The sequence below is a fragment of the Miniopterus schreibersii genome, assembly GCF_964146895.1.
Source record: "Miniopterus schreibersii genome assembly, chromosome: 4".
In the NCBI taxonomy this organism is placed as follows: domain Eukaryota; kingdom Metazoa; phylum Chordata; class Mammalia; order Chiroptera; family Miniopteridae; genus Miniopterus; species Miniopterus schreibersii.
Genome location: NC_138105.1, coordinates 98,403,346 through 98,418,084, shown reverse-complemented (window position 1 = coordinate 98,418,084; position 14,739 = coordinate 98,403,346).

The window sequence follows — 14,739 nt, the reverse complement described above, 5'->3', positions numbered from 1 at the left end:
TCCCACTTGGAACACAGCCTACTCCTCACTGTGGCTCCCCAGTGTCTCATCTCATGAAGCTCAGTCCCATGACCTGCTTGCTGGTCCCCAAACACGTGAGAGCAAGTCCATCTCAGCTGAGTGACTTGGAACGCTTCCCAGGCAGCCCTCAGGCCAGTCCATTGTTTCCGACGGGTCTCTTTCAAAGGGGAATTTATTGTCTCCCAATCCTAGAAGTCCAAGATCAAGGTGTCAGCAGGGTTGGTTCCTCCCGAGGCCTCTCTCCTTGGCTCGTAGATGCCGTCTTCTCCCTGGATCTTTGCCTGGCCATCCCTCTGTGTGTGTCTGTGTCCTAATTCCCTCTTCTTATAAGGGCCCCAGTCATATTGGGTTGGGGCTCACCCAAATGACCTCATTTTAACTTAATTACCTCTTTAAAGACCCATCACCAAGATACAGCCACATTCTGAGGCACCGGGGGTTAGGACTTCAATATATGAATGTGGGGGACACAATTCAACCCATAACGGTCCCCTCCTCAGGCCTTCCCTGACCACCCCTGACATATGTCCCTTGGTGATAGCACTGCCTGGTGGGCTCTGCTCTCTCCTTCTGCATCCTGACCACAGGTTGGAGGTCCCACAGGAGCAGGGACCTTCGGTTTTCTCTCTGCCATTAGCAGCACCTAGGACAACTCCAGGCGCATAGTGAGCGCTCAGGGTCTGCTGATGACTGGAAGCTGCCAGGCAGGTCCGGCCCTGGGGTTATAGTCTCTTGGGATAGCCACACAGTGTGCAGAGAGCCAAGGGAGGGGCATGGGAGGCGTAGCGACAGTGTGGGCAGTGGGCAGGGCTTCCGCAGAGGGGCAACGGGGTGGGACTGAGCAGGGGGAGCCCTGGCTGTGGCCAGTGAGGGCAAAGGCTCCGCGGTGGAACCCGCTGAGTGCGCCTGGGCCTGCAGTGTCCAGCCCTGGGCTGGGCGGGGGCTGGTTGCTGCGTGGGCTGGCTTTGCCCCATTTAGGCCATTGGAATGGGCCCTTCTGGTCCAGGGGAGGGCACGGCCTGCTCAGGAGGCTTCTCCACCTCATGCCTCTGGTTCAGGAGGGAAAGTAGCTGCCCTAACTTTTCTGGGAACAGAATTTAATGGGCTGGATGCAAAGTGTTGGCCCGTCAGCTCCACAGTGCCTACCTGCAGCCTGGTGGGCACTGCCAGTTCTTTCTCCCTCCATCCCAAACTCACAGGGAGAGCTCCCCACAGGCCAGCCTCCTGCACCCCAGGCCTCCTCCCTCCTCCCAGGCTGCAGCATGCCAAGGCCTCTGCTCCAAGGGACCGTGCTTCCTAAAACTGCTTCCTAATTAATTTCCTCCCACCAACCTCCCTGACATGCCCTAACAACAGGACAGGGGACCCTTTCTGCGGTGGGTGTCACAGCTCCCCAGCACATCCCGGCTTAGGAGCCCTGAGCCTGCACACCTTAATTAAGCAGGTTAATTACCTGCCAACCTGGGGGCCTGATCAGGCCTCTGCAGGGAGAGCCTCCTCTCTGTTCTGGAGTCTCGCAGCCCTGGGGCATCGCTGACTCCCCCCTAGGACCCGCCTGGGCTCTCTGAACATGCTAGCACCTCCCCCGACCTCATTCAACACTTAGCCAAGAAATGCAGCCCCAGACTCATGGGCAGAATGAGCTCTAGTCTGGGCCCCATGGCACAGGGACAGGGAAGTGTGTTCTGGAGGGTTTTTAGCAACAATATGCCTTGTCTGGGGAGAGAGCTCTTCTTGTTTGCTCCGTACCTACTGTGTGCAGGCTGAGATTGCTTGCAGGGTCCCCGACGTGCCACGTAACAGCACCGGCACCTGCCGATGATGGTGGCTTGGACAAGGGTGTGGGGGGGAAGGTTGGATCCCGCATATGACCTGAAGCGGGAGCCAGTGGGACTTGCTGATGGATTAGGAGGAATGTGAGGGGAAGCGGGGCATCCAGGAGGTTTCTGAGCATTGGGCCTGAGCCACAGGAACTGGAGTTGCTATTAATTCAATAAGAGGCCCTTTGGGAGGAAGTGGGGTGGGGGAGGAGGTATGGGGAGTTCAGTTTGGGGGGCGGTAAGTTTCAGATGTTTAACTAGACATCCAAGTGAAGAGGTCAGAAGGCAACTGGATGTGTGAGTCCGCAGTTTAGGGGGAGGTCTGGCCCGGAGGGTCACATCCAGGGGTCACTGATGAATGGAGGGTTTTCAGGCTCACCAAGGGAGGGGGTGTAGTTGGAGGAAGAGCCCAAGGGCGGGGCCCTGGGGCCCAGTTTGGAGGTCGGTGAGGGAGGGGCCGATCCAGAGAGAATCCAGCCGTCAAGGCAGGAGCTGGTCAGGAGATGTGGGTCCAGGCGACCGAGTGTCTCCCCAGGAGGCCCCAGGCAGCTTCGGAGGGAGTAAGGTGAGGGCTGGGCACCGGCTGCTGGGCTCAGTGGCGGGAGGTCATGAGCTTCAGGTCCTGAGCAGTGTGGATGGCACCCACTGTAACTGGTTTAGGGGTAAGGAGGGGCAGAGCTGGAGCTGGGAGAGGGGTTGGGGAGCTTCTCAGATGGCAGGAAAGCACATCTCTTCCCTTCCAATCTACAGGCTGTGGAGCCAAAGGGAGCAGGTGTGTTCCCGAAGCAAAGGCGTGCCTTCAAGCCACATCCTGGGGGTTTTACCAAATGCAGGAGGGATCCAGGCGTCCCACGAGCTACCAGCAGGCCACCCCCAGACAGCTGTCCCTGCTCCTCTGCCTGTGACTCCTTCAGGCTGATGCAGGGCCTGGTAACCCGTTCCCACCCCCTCCCACCCCCTCCCTCGCTGAATAATTTAGGCGCTATTCTAAGTTAAAACCAAATAAAGCAATTTAGAGTGACTAATTTCTTGTGAAATTTATGTTCCCCAAATGTCTTGCTGGTGACGATGCTGGGAGCCATTTATCCCCCTTAATTTCAGCTGTGTGGCTTCTGGAAGGAGTTCCTGGGCTAAAGTGGCCTTATTTCCAGCATCCCAGGGAGCAGGGTGGCCACTCGAGAGCCTCCCCTGGGCTTTCTCCCAGCCCAGGGCAGGGCTCCAGGAGGGCCCTCTGGACCTGCCCTGTACCGGGGCCGGTTTGCGAGAGATGGCATCACCCACGTAACCAAGGTTTCCCCCCTGACGGGACCAGTCTCCCGTCCTGAGTTCAAAGGGGCCTCGGTGGCTCTTCTGCTGTCAAGTTCCCCAGGATAAATCAAAGGCACTAAATTTATTGTCTTTAAAGCACCTTCTCAAGCATCCCAATAAAGGCTCCGATTTTATAGCCGACACGTTGTTTTAAACACATTCCAAATGATAAAAATCAGTCCTGCAAACACGCCTCCAAAAAGCCGCGTTGGAGGAAGAGCGGCGGCAAGATTAGATGCTGCATTAAAAGATAGAGTGATGGATGGAGGCCTGAGGTGGAAATTTAGTGTGTGGCTCGCCAGGAAAAGTTGGGGGGCAGTAAATCCAAAATGACAATCTGTGTACAGTGTACCGATATCTGTCACTTTTATTAGTCTTTGTTTGGAATTCGTAGATGGATCATTATTTTTATAAAAAAGTAATGCTCAATAAAGCTTAGAAATGAAAGGTTCTCGTGCTGAGGATACAGGCTAAAGCTTAAATCCAGATCACGGAGCATTACGTAATGGAAGTTTCTTCCTGTTGTGTCCGGACAGCATTCCTGTGGCAGATCCTGGACCATGCCCAGGAAGGCAGGTCAAGGTAGTGCCCAGAGCTCCAAAGGGGCAGAGCCCACCCCCACCCAGATGGCACCCTCATCAATAACAATGACAGTGCCTGCAGGGCCTGACATTTCTCCCTGTCGCTCATTCTAGGGACTTCTGAGAGCAAAAGTGGCTGGAGCCCAGGGAGTGCTGGCTCTTCATGGCCTCGGGAGGCCCCCATGAGATCAGCAGAAGACTCGTCCAGCTGAGCCCAGCCCAGGTAACAGAAGAGATAAATGGTGGCTGTTTTAAGCCACCAGGCTGTGGGGTGGTGTGTTACACAGTGTGGTGGATTAAAGTATGTCCATAAATTTTTTTTACACTCCCTTCAAAAAAAAAGGAGCCTGATTTTTCTCTGTGTGTGTGTGGGCTGGGCTTTGTGACTCACTTCTAGTGAACAGCACGAGGCAAAAATAATGGTGTGCAACTTCTGAGACTAGGTCGCGAGTCCCGGCCCAGCCTTTGGAGGACGGCAGACCCCACCAACACCTTGACGGCAACCTCACGAGAGACCCTGAGCCAAACCCACCCGGCTGTGCCACTCCCAGATTCCCGGCTCTCAGCAACTCTGTGAGATCACGCTTGTTATTTTAAGCTGGTAAGTTTGGGGGCAATTTGTTATGCAGCAGTGGGTAGCTGATACACGCAGCAACAGAGAACTGGAGTAGTCGGTGTGTCCTCAGGTTGCCGCTGTACTGGAATATGACATGGTAAGTGGTCTCTGCTCCAAGCACCCTCAGCATCTCCCTACTGTCCTGGCCACCCCAGCAACTCCCTTGGGGCCCCCAAACCTCTTATCCCTCAGTTATAAGAGGGTCATCCCTGGCCTGGCAGGGCCCCTGGACCTGCTCTGGCACACGGCCATGTCCACCCAGATGCCAAAGCCCAAGTCACGATGATGTCGACTATTTTGACAGCCCCCTGCCTCACTCATCCTCAGAGGGGCCTCAAGGCTGTCCTCATAAGGGGGACTGTGGTCTCTCCCTCCCATCCCTGCCCTCTCAGAGAGGACAGCAGACGGGGAGGAGTGTGAGAGGGCGTTCCCTGGACATCTCTCTGAGGAGCAGACTCTCTTGTGCAGGGAATTAGAGGGCTCATCTCATCTTTTCTGGAGCCCCCCCTCCCACTCCCAGCCCTCCTAATTACAAGCAAAAAACATCTGGCAGACAAATGCATGTACATCCATCTGTCTGCTTGCCACCCTTGCCTCTGCTGGATTTCCTGTTGTTGGAGGAACACCATCCGGCATCACAGAATGAGGCTCTGTCTCGATCTGTCTGTGAGGATCCCCCACCCCCCCAAAAAATAGCAGGCATGTTCATACGTTGCCGGTGGGAGAACAAGGTGGAGCGACCCTCCCGTGGAGGGAAATGTGATCAGAGCTAACAAACTTCGTGCATGTTCCCTGGCCCAGCAATCCCATTCCCAGGAACTGAGCCTGGGAACACGCCTCCAACAAGCCTACGTGGACACACTGGTGAGTTATTCCATCATTACCTGTAATAGGCGCTTCCACACGGGAGGCCGCAAAAGCCTTTGGTGCACTCACGCAACGGAGACTGTGTAGTTGCTTTAAAAAATGATCTCTATGGACTAATGCAGAATGATTTCCAGGATGAATTGTTACGTGAAAAAAGCAAGGTATGAGAAACATTACTGTGAGGTTGTTTTTTTGTGTGAGAAAGAAGGGAATGTAACTACGTGAACATATAATGCTGCTGGGTTTTGCAAACAGGGACACTGGAGGGAAACCTCAAGGAACCTGGCTGCCCGCAGGGTGGCTGGGGTGCTGCTCCGACGATATCTTTCTCGCATTGTTTTCACTTTAGTATCCAGAAATGAACTCAACAAGATTGGGGGGGGAAAGGGCTTTAAAATGATTAAGAATATAAATAAATGAATCGTACTATATACCAAACTGATAAGATAACCTCAGAGAAGAGAATTTTTTAAAATAGTTCTTCCAAGTTTGTTTTAATTCTCTCAAGCCTCTCTAATGGGCAAGCCTGGTCCTTCGTAGGAATTCAGTAAATGCTTTTAGGGATGGATGGATGGATGGATGGAGTGACTCAAAGACAAAGGCAGGAAGCTGAGAGTCCTACTCTCCCCTCAGCCCAGATATCTCTGCTCTGGTCACAATTTATATAATTGAATGTCTGTCAAGATCAACTTCGTATCACAAAAATGAGCCACAGGTTGTTTCGATGGCCACACTCCCGCACCCTCCCAACAGGATCCTCAACTCCCACCCTTGCTGGCTTCCTCCTGTCCCCTGCCCTGCTCCCCCCGCGTCCTTACAGTCCCCTAGGGGAGACCTTCCTTAGTGAGACACTCGCCGTCTTATTCGTGTGCTCGGGCTGCCATAATAAAGTGCCACAGACGGGGCAGCGAACAGGAATGTCTCGTCTCAGGTCTGGAGGCTGGAAATCTGAGACCAAGGTGTCGGCAGGGTGGGCGCCTTCTGTGAGCTCTCTCCTTGGCTTGTAGACGGTTGTCTTCTCCCTGTTGTCCATGGTTTTCCCTCTGTGAGTGTCTCTGTGTCAAATTCCCCTCCCCTTTTTTTCTGTTTGTTTGTTTTTTTGGTTGATCCTTACCTGAGGATATTTTTAGAGTGGAATGGAGGGATGGGGAGGGGAGAGGAGAGAGAAAGAGGGAAGCATTGATGTGAGAGAGACACATTGATTGGTTGCCTCCCGCACTTGCCCCTGACCGGGGCTGGGGATGGAACCTGCAACCCAGGTACATGCCCTTGACAGGGAATCAAACCCACGACCCTTTAATGGGTGGGCAGATGCTCTAACCATTGAGCAACACTGCCAGGGCCAAATTTCCCACTTTTCATAAGGACACCCGTCACATTGGATTAGGGCACATTCTAATGACCTCCTCGTCACTTGACCATCTGAGAAGGCCCCGTTTCCAAATCAGGTCACGTTCACAGGACAGGGCGTTAGGACCGGGCACCTTTGGAGGCATACGATTTACCTCAACGCTTGTGTATGACCCTGGCTGAGACAAGGGCATTGCTGGTGGCCAGCAGGGCTGTCGTGAGGGTTAATTATTCATACATATAAAGCACAGTGTTGGGGACAGAGCGAGTGTGTGACGGTTATTTTTATTATTTTATGTATTGAGGCCTGGCCTCTGCGCTCACGAATATCCTCGTGTTCACCGCCGAGGGGACGCCGTCCCAGTGGGGCACCTGCCAGTCCTTTTCACCCTCCCTCAGTCACGGCCGCCTGCCAGGTCACCAGGCCCACAGCCCAAAGGGACAGGCCGGTTCCCTGTCTTCCAGCCCAGAAGCAGCCCAAGCCACCTAAAGGGAAAGGTGAAGCCGCGGAAGAAAACTCCCGGTGCGGCGAGGACAAAGGCGGGCCCAGGGTGCGACTGCCAGCAGCCTCGGGCTCCGGCTGCGCCCTCCCGAGCCTCCTCACAATATGTGCAGCTGTGCCCGAGAGTTAGCATCGAGAAAGGCCCATGAAATGTGCGCGCTGAGCTGGCAGATATCAGGGCTTTTATTTATCTATTTATTTTTGGTTAACCCTCGCCCAGAGATATTTTTCCCCCCATTAATTTTTAGGGGGAGTGGAAGGGGGAGGGAGAAAGAGAAACATCGATGTGAGACTCACATTGATCGGTTGCCTCCCACACGCTCCCCAACCGGGACCTGGGATCAAACCTGCAACCCAGGCACCTGCCCTTGACCGGGAATCGAACCGGGGACTCTTGGGTCGGAGAGCCGATGCTCTAACCACTGAACCAAACTGGCCAAGGTGATGTCAGGGTTTTAAGGGATCAGAGTAGAAGGCTGGCACTGTCCACGCCGCTCTGGGGTCTGCCTGGGACATCCTAGGAGACGGGTTAGAGAGGAGTGGCCTCCTGTGTCACGAAACACACAGACCCACGGCCACTTCTGCAGGGAAGGCCGGCCAGTGTCTGCCCATCTCCACCCGAAAGGTGAGCGCCCTGGCCCACAATTCACGTGGGGTTTGAGATCTTGGCTACGTCGTCTTCCCGTTGTCAGATACTGAGCCATCCTTCCGGTGGGGGTGCGACACGGCGGCGGCCTGGTGCGCGGCGGGCAGGGCCGCAGCTCTCCGCTCCGCTCGGGATGGAGAGCGAGGTTCCAGCGCAGCCCGGGAAGCAAGGCTTCTGTGCGTGGAAAGAGGAGCCTCGGGACGGGGGAGCACAGCGCGTGCGGCGCTCTTGGCTCCCGCGGTGCTTGACATTTCTGGGAAGTGAATTTAGCGCACAAACCAACAATTCAAAACCTTGTGCCAAACAACCGATGCGAATAGAACCTGTGGGAGAAGACACGCCGAGCAGCAGCAGGTCCTAAAATAGGCACCGCGCGCGGCCGTGTCCACGCAGAGGGAGGCAAGTTGTGAAGGGGGTTTAGTAACGCGGAGAAGGGGTGGGAGGGCGCTGAGCAGACTGAGGCGGGGGCGGGCGGGGGGCGGGAGGGGCTGTTCTGCTTTAGTCAGATCCTTGGGCTACAGCCGCCCTGCAAACTGTCCAAATCCTACTCCCAGTCTCCCCGGGGCCTGGCCGCGGGACCACGCCATGGCCATGGTGTCCCCAGGCCGGTCCCACAGGCGCCTCCTCCTCAACATGTCCAGTATGGACCTAGTCTCTCAGCGGCCCCGAGACCCACTCCTCCCACCATTCCCCGTCTCAGGAGGGGTGGTCTCCCCTTTTCTACACCCTCATTCAACCTGCTTCCTCCGTATCGTCCACGTAAAGGCAGCCTCGGGTTGTGCGGATGGGCACAGACTGCCGGGCTCCCGGGTTCAAATCCCAGCTCTCGCCCTGACTGTATAACCTCGAGCAAGTTCTTTCCTCTGAGCCTCAGTGTCCTCGACTATAAAGTGGGGGTGGTAACAGCAGCACCTGCTTCCTACGGGAGAGTTCAGGGACTTAAAACTTGCAATGGCTCAGAGCTGTGCCAGGTCCACGTTATACACTCAAATAAACGTTGACTATTATTGTTGTAAATATTAGTAGTTTGTCACTCTCAAATGTGCCCTGTTTCTCTGCCCCACTGTCCCTGCACAACTGCTCGGACCACCTCCCTGCTTCATTCCTCTCCTGCCTTCCCCTCCCCTCCTGGCAGCCAGAGCCAGGGTCAGCCAGGTGGGGCCCGGCTCCTGGTCAGGGCCATCCCTGCTCCCCATCTCGGAGGTTCAAGGGACAGTCCCTCCCCTCCCCATAAGACCACTCCAGGCCTTCCCCATCCCCAGACACTCTTACCTGCAGTGTGTTGAGTAAGTATTCCCCCAAATTCACATCCCCCCAGAACCTCAGACTGCGTGCAGCCTTTTTTGGAAATAGGGTCTTTGCAGATGTCATCAAGTTGAGTTCACACTAGATTAGGGGGGCCCTAAACCCAATGACTGGTCCTTATAAGAAGAGGAGAGGCAGAGATACACACAGAGAAGGTGGACATGTCAAGACAGAGGCGGAGATTGGAGAGATGCTGCCACTAGCCAAGGGACACCGAGGATGGCCGGCCACCACCAGAAGCTGGAAGAGGCAGGAAGGATCCCCCCCGAGCCTTTGGAGGGAGTGCAGCCCTGCCCACACCTTGGTTTTGGACTTCTGGCTTCACAGCTGTAAAGGAATAAATTTCTGCTGTTTTGAGCCACCGATTCATGGTGATTTGTCAGGGCAGCCCCGGGAAATCAATACGGAGCCCATTCCCCCTCACCCGGCACCTTCAGGCGTCCCGTGTCCCTCATTAAATACCATTTACAGCCAACAACATAGGCGTCAAACCACGTCCCTGTTGACTAGCAGCCATAACATGACATTTTGTAGATGCTTAATTAAACTTATATTGATTATGATTTTGTAATTTTTTCATATTTCACAGCCCAAAATGACTTTTTTCCAGGTTTCAAATGCTTTCTCTGCCTTTGAAAAGCCAGCGGCCCAACGGCCCTGCACCTCCCAGGCCTGGTGGATGGACCCCCACGGCCTCCTCTTCTGGCTTAAAGACGCCCTAGGGTGATGTGAGCTCTGCCCAGGAGGCCACACGCTGCCCTTGGCCAGAGGAGGCCACTGTGGGCAGTGTGGCTGAGCACCCCACTTCCTGCTGCAGTGGGCCCCCACCTCCCGTGGGGTGTGGAATCCAGAAAGCTGGGGCACGCCCAAGGCCACTGACCCGCACGCGTAAGCAGAACAAAGGAGCAACGCTGGGTGGAAACCGGGAAGCTACCCCGGCACAGGGCCAGCCCAGCACAGGCTGTGTGGGCTCCTTGGCTCTTGGTGTGACAGTGGCCCAGGCCCTGTGTGCGGGACCGAGCAGGGACCAAGTGACTACCTTCCCCACAGTGCTCAATAAACAGCACCTAGAGTTACCGTTATTTTACCCCAAGCTTCCTCCCCTTTCTCCCTCCTGCGTCCATAACTACGCACATTTATTTCACGACCTGTGTACCCTGGGCACACTCCGTCCACCCACAGTGATGGGCGGGCGTCCTGCCAGAGCGGAAGCTGTGAGTCCCCCGAGTGGCCACCTGGGATGCCCTGCCAAGTCTGACTGTCTTTTCCCTGTGTCCTGATCGGTTTCCGTGTCCCTTCACCTCATACTTCTTTGTGCACCAAATCTGCTTTCTCCGTGGGCCTTGGAGCCTCCCCTGCCACCCCCAACACATCTCCCAGGGGACAAAGCCCAGGAGACCTGTCTCAGAGAGCAGGAGCCCAACATAAGGCTGGATTCTGGGCCGGTGCTCACAAACTGTGTTGCCAAGGATACGGCATCCAGTTCTCTGGGTCTGAATGAAAAGGCCTGGTTTCCGGAGGTTTTTTGCGCGTTTCATAATTTAGAGTGTGTTTGGTTTCCATTTGCAACCCGGCCTGCCAGCCCCCCTCCCCCAGCCCCGCAGAGCTCCCCAGTAACGAACATGAGTGAATTAAGCCCCATCTGCTCAGCTGCCGCACGGGGGGGGAACTGGGAGTGATGGGAGGAGCGGGGGATGCTCCGGTCGGCGGTTCTCAGGACTCCACCTGGGGCGTCACCCAGGGGGTTCTCAGGACTCCATCTGGAGCGTCACCCAGGGGGTTCTCAGGACTCCATCTGGGGTGTCACCCAGGGGGTTCTCAGGACTCCATCTGGGGTGTCACCCAGGGGGTTCTCAGGACTCCACCTGGGGCGTCACCCAGGGGGTTCTCAGGACTCCATCTGGGGTGTCACCCAGGGGGTTCTCAGGACTCCACCTGGGGCGTCACCCAGGGGGTTCTCAGGACTCCATCTGGGGCGTCACCCAGGGGGTTCTCAGGACTCCACCTGGGGCGTCACCCAGGGGGTTCTCAGGACTCCACCTGGGGCGTCACCCAGGGGGTTCTCAGGACTCCATCTGGGGCGTCACCCAGGGGGTTCTTAGGACTCCACCTGGGGCGTCATCCAGAGGTGTCTACAGAAGGCGCGCTCCTGGTCCTGTGCACAGGGTGAGGCCCGGGTGGATTTTTCAGAAGTTCTCCCAGTGGCTCTGGGACACACCTTGCTTAAGAACCTGCTCGAGTCCAACTCCCTCACTTCCAGGGAGGCAACTGAGGCCCAGGGAGGGAGGGAAGGTCTCCAGGAACAGATGGTTATGGTTGGCAGCCCAGGGCTAACACTCCTGGCAGTACAGTGAAGGTGAGAGCAGAGGTCCCGTTCTTGGCTCCAGCTCTTGCCGGCTGTGTGATCTTGGGCAAGTTGCTTGACCTCTCTGTGGTCAACGCCCCTACCTGTAAAATGGGGACAGTACAGCTTGTGTCCTGGTTGCGTTGGTGTGTGCTTACAGGAGACCATGCGCGCGCACACACACACGCACACGTAGTAGGACCCACCAGCGCCCAGTATGATTATCTTCAGGATGTATCTTTGTTAGTCCTGCAACAGGATGAAGGGAGCCGGGCCTTAGAGGTCCTGTTCCCAGTCCCCAGGGTCTTCCTGCCTCAGTCCAGCTCCTCTTGATGCCCAGGCCGCCCTGCCTGCTGGTTTCTGAGCCTGGCTCCCCTGCCTGACAGGGTGGGAGACGGGGGCTCCAGGCCTCCCAGCAGCCTTTCCACCCTCCCTCGGACTTCATGGCGTCCAGGACACTCCACCCACCCTCCTCTCTCAGCCTCTCCCCTTCCCTGGAGGGTCCAACTTGTGCCGCGGGCTTATGGCCCCAGCCCCTCCTGACTCCCTCCCCATTTTCCCCATGGGCGTTTCTCCTAATAAAAATCTAAGTCTTAGCATCCACTTCTCAGCGGTGCAAAGGAAGTCCTATCTGCTTTGGAGGGGACCTGTAGGGATGAGGTCCCAGTGGTCACTCTTCTGGGGAGTGAAGACTGGAGACAGGGGGCCCAGGCTGGAGCCCCATGAATCTGATAACCTGCTGGTAACCAGCCCTCCTGGGTTGGGGGTACTGAGAAGGGGAAACTTGCAGAATTGGGGCATTTTCAATGCTCCAGTGGCAACTACCAGCATTCCAACTCAAACCAGCCAAAGGAAAAACTGGAAGGCCTGTGCAGGAACTGAGAGTCAGGGAGGTCTCACTCCCAGCCCGGGCAGGCCCAGGGCTTAGTCTGCCCTGGGGCCCCGGCATCCTCCGGGCTGTGGACAGCGTCGGGGAGGCCCACCCCTCCAGCCACAAGAGGGTGATCTCCCTGCTCAGCAACTCGGTGGGAAAGCCCATGTGGCCCCACTATGTTTCGGATTGGCCTGGCTTGGGTCGCCAATCACTTAGGCCAAGGGAATCAAGTGTTCTCATTGCCAGATCTGGATCACGTGTCCGTTCTTGGGCTGGGGGGTGGGGTTAACCAGCACAATCCACCTGGGCCACTGTGGAGGGCGGTTCCCTGCGGGAAAACCAGGGTGCTGTTTCTAAAACAGGGACCTAAATGACCACAACCAGGGCAGCACCTCCAGTGGTGCTGGGTGAGCCCAGCCGTCTGGAGGCTGAGCCCAGGGCCCACGGGCCCACGGGCACTTGGAGTCAGGGCTCAGACAGGGACAGGACCTGAGACATCCCTGGACCTTCCAGAACTTTCCAGAACCTCATCTACCTCATCTCCCAGGTCAGTGAGAAAACTGGACATGAGCAGGGTCAGGGTTGGGGAGGCTTCCCAAGACAGGCTTGGTCTTGGAGAAACAGGCAGATGTTTGGGGTCCAGTCCTGGGGCTGGGGCTGGGACAGGGACAGGAAGGGTGTGAGTGGACATGGGGCTGGGCCAAGATCTGGAGCCAAGAAGCCCCAGAGTGGATGGTTTATACACAGATGTCCACTAAAAAGAAGACCCTGGGAAGCAAATAAATAACTGAAGAACCGAAGTCTCGCCAGCCAGGTTAATCTTGATAAATGGGCCTACACCTGCCGCCCCTCCCCTCTCAGAATCCACAGTCACCTGCCGTGTCCCTTGGACGCCGTTCACAGCTGGGCCCAATATTTCCTGGCTTGGGACAACAGGGCATTTGGATTTTTTAAATGACAGAATCTGGAAGCTAATTAGGCCATTACTCTTCATCGATTTAATTTGCTTTGATGGACCAATCTATAATCATATTTCCAAACAGCTTCTATTTAATTACTGCACAAAATGAGTAAGGTCCTCGAGCAATTTGTGTCTGATAAACTCACCTCTAGTTTCAGTTTCTGAGAATGAGAAAGACACGGGGAGGGGAAGACAGGTGGGCGGGGTGGGGTGGGAGCGGACACCCTGGTTGACGGTTGTCCCTCCTAGGAGAAGTGCTGTGGGGATCGCGTCACCCAGCACTGAAACCACAGCAGGAGGGGGCCATGGAAAGGGTGAGGCCCAGCGTCCCTCCGGAAGGGGTCACAGGTGTTCCGCGGTGTTTTTCACTAGAATGGAAGCCCCGAGAGGGCAGAGAATTTACGTGCTTTACTGCGATAGGCCACGTGCCTGGACAGAGCAGCTGCAGGCGCTCAGCACACACACGCCCAGTGGGTGCATTGGGGGGACGCGGCCGAAGTCTGTGTCCTTACAGCCTGAGCGAGGATAACGCAGGAGAAAGCAAGTTAAAATGAGCATAAAGGAGTAGTCTGGGCCCCTAACCCAGTGAGTGGTGTCCCCATAAAACGGGGAATTTTGGACACCCCCCCTCCTCCCGCCATGTGAAGACTGGAGTGAGGCTGCCACAGGCAAAGCTATCAGAAACCAGGAGGGAGGCCTGGAATGGTCCTGCCTAAGGCCTGCAGAGGGAGCGTGGCCCTGCTCACACCTTGATCTTGGATTCTAGCTTCCAGAGCTGTGACACAATACATTTCTGGTATTTAAGCTACTCAGTCTGTGGTATTTTTTTTTAATACTCAAGGATATGTTTTTATTGATTTTTAGAGAGAGAGAAACATCAATCAGTTGCCTCCCTTATGCACCCCAACTGGGGATCAAACCCACAACCTAGGTACGTGCCCTGACCAGGAACGGAACCTGCAACCTTTTGGTGTACTGGACGACACTCCAGCCAACTGAGCCACCCCACCAGGGCTGTGGTACTTTTAATGGCAGCCCTGGGAAATGAATACGGTGGGGGTGTCAGTCACAGTGCCCTCACCTGCCCTGGCCAGGATGCTGATCTGATGCCCCCTCCCTGAAATCTGAACCCCAAGGCTGTCTGTGAGCCCTACCATACTCCCCTAGCTGGGTGATTTTCCTGTGGGAACCTCCATCCTGCCTTTGTTCAACTCTGTGAGCTACCCCCAGACCCACCTAGTAAGGAGGGGGTCTAACCTCCTAACATGGGGGGATTACTCTATCAGAATTTTTTTCTGTTGCTGGCAGTCAAATGTTCCTGAATGCCGACCAAATGCCAGAGCCACAGAGCTGCCCCTCGTAAGGCAGGGAGCGGGTGGAACCTCACTGCACATCAGGGCTGAGCGGTGTGAAGTCACCCTCCCTCTGCCCCGACCACACGCGTTATTCAGCTAATCTAGGTCGTGAGTTCAGGTGGGGCTGCTGCAATGAGTCAGGCAGCGGCGGGAGGGATGGGGAATCCAGCCGTTCCGGCGCAGCAGCAG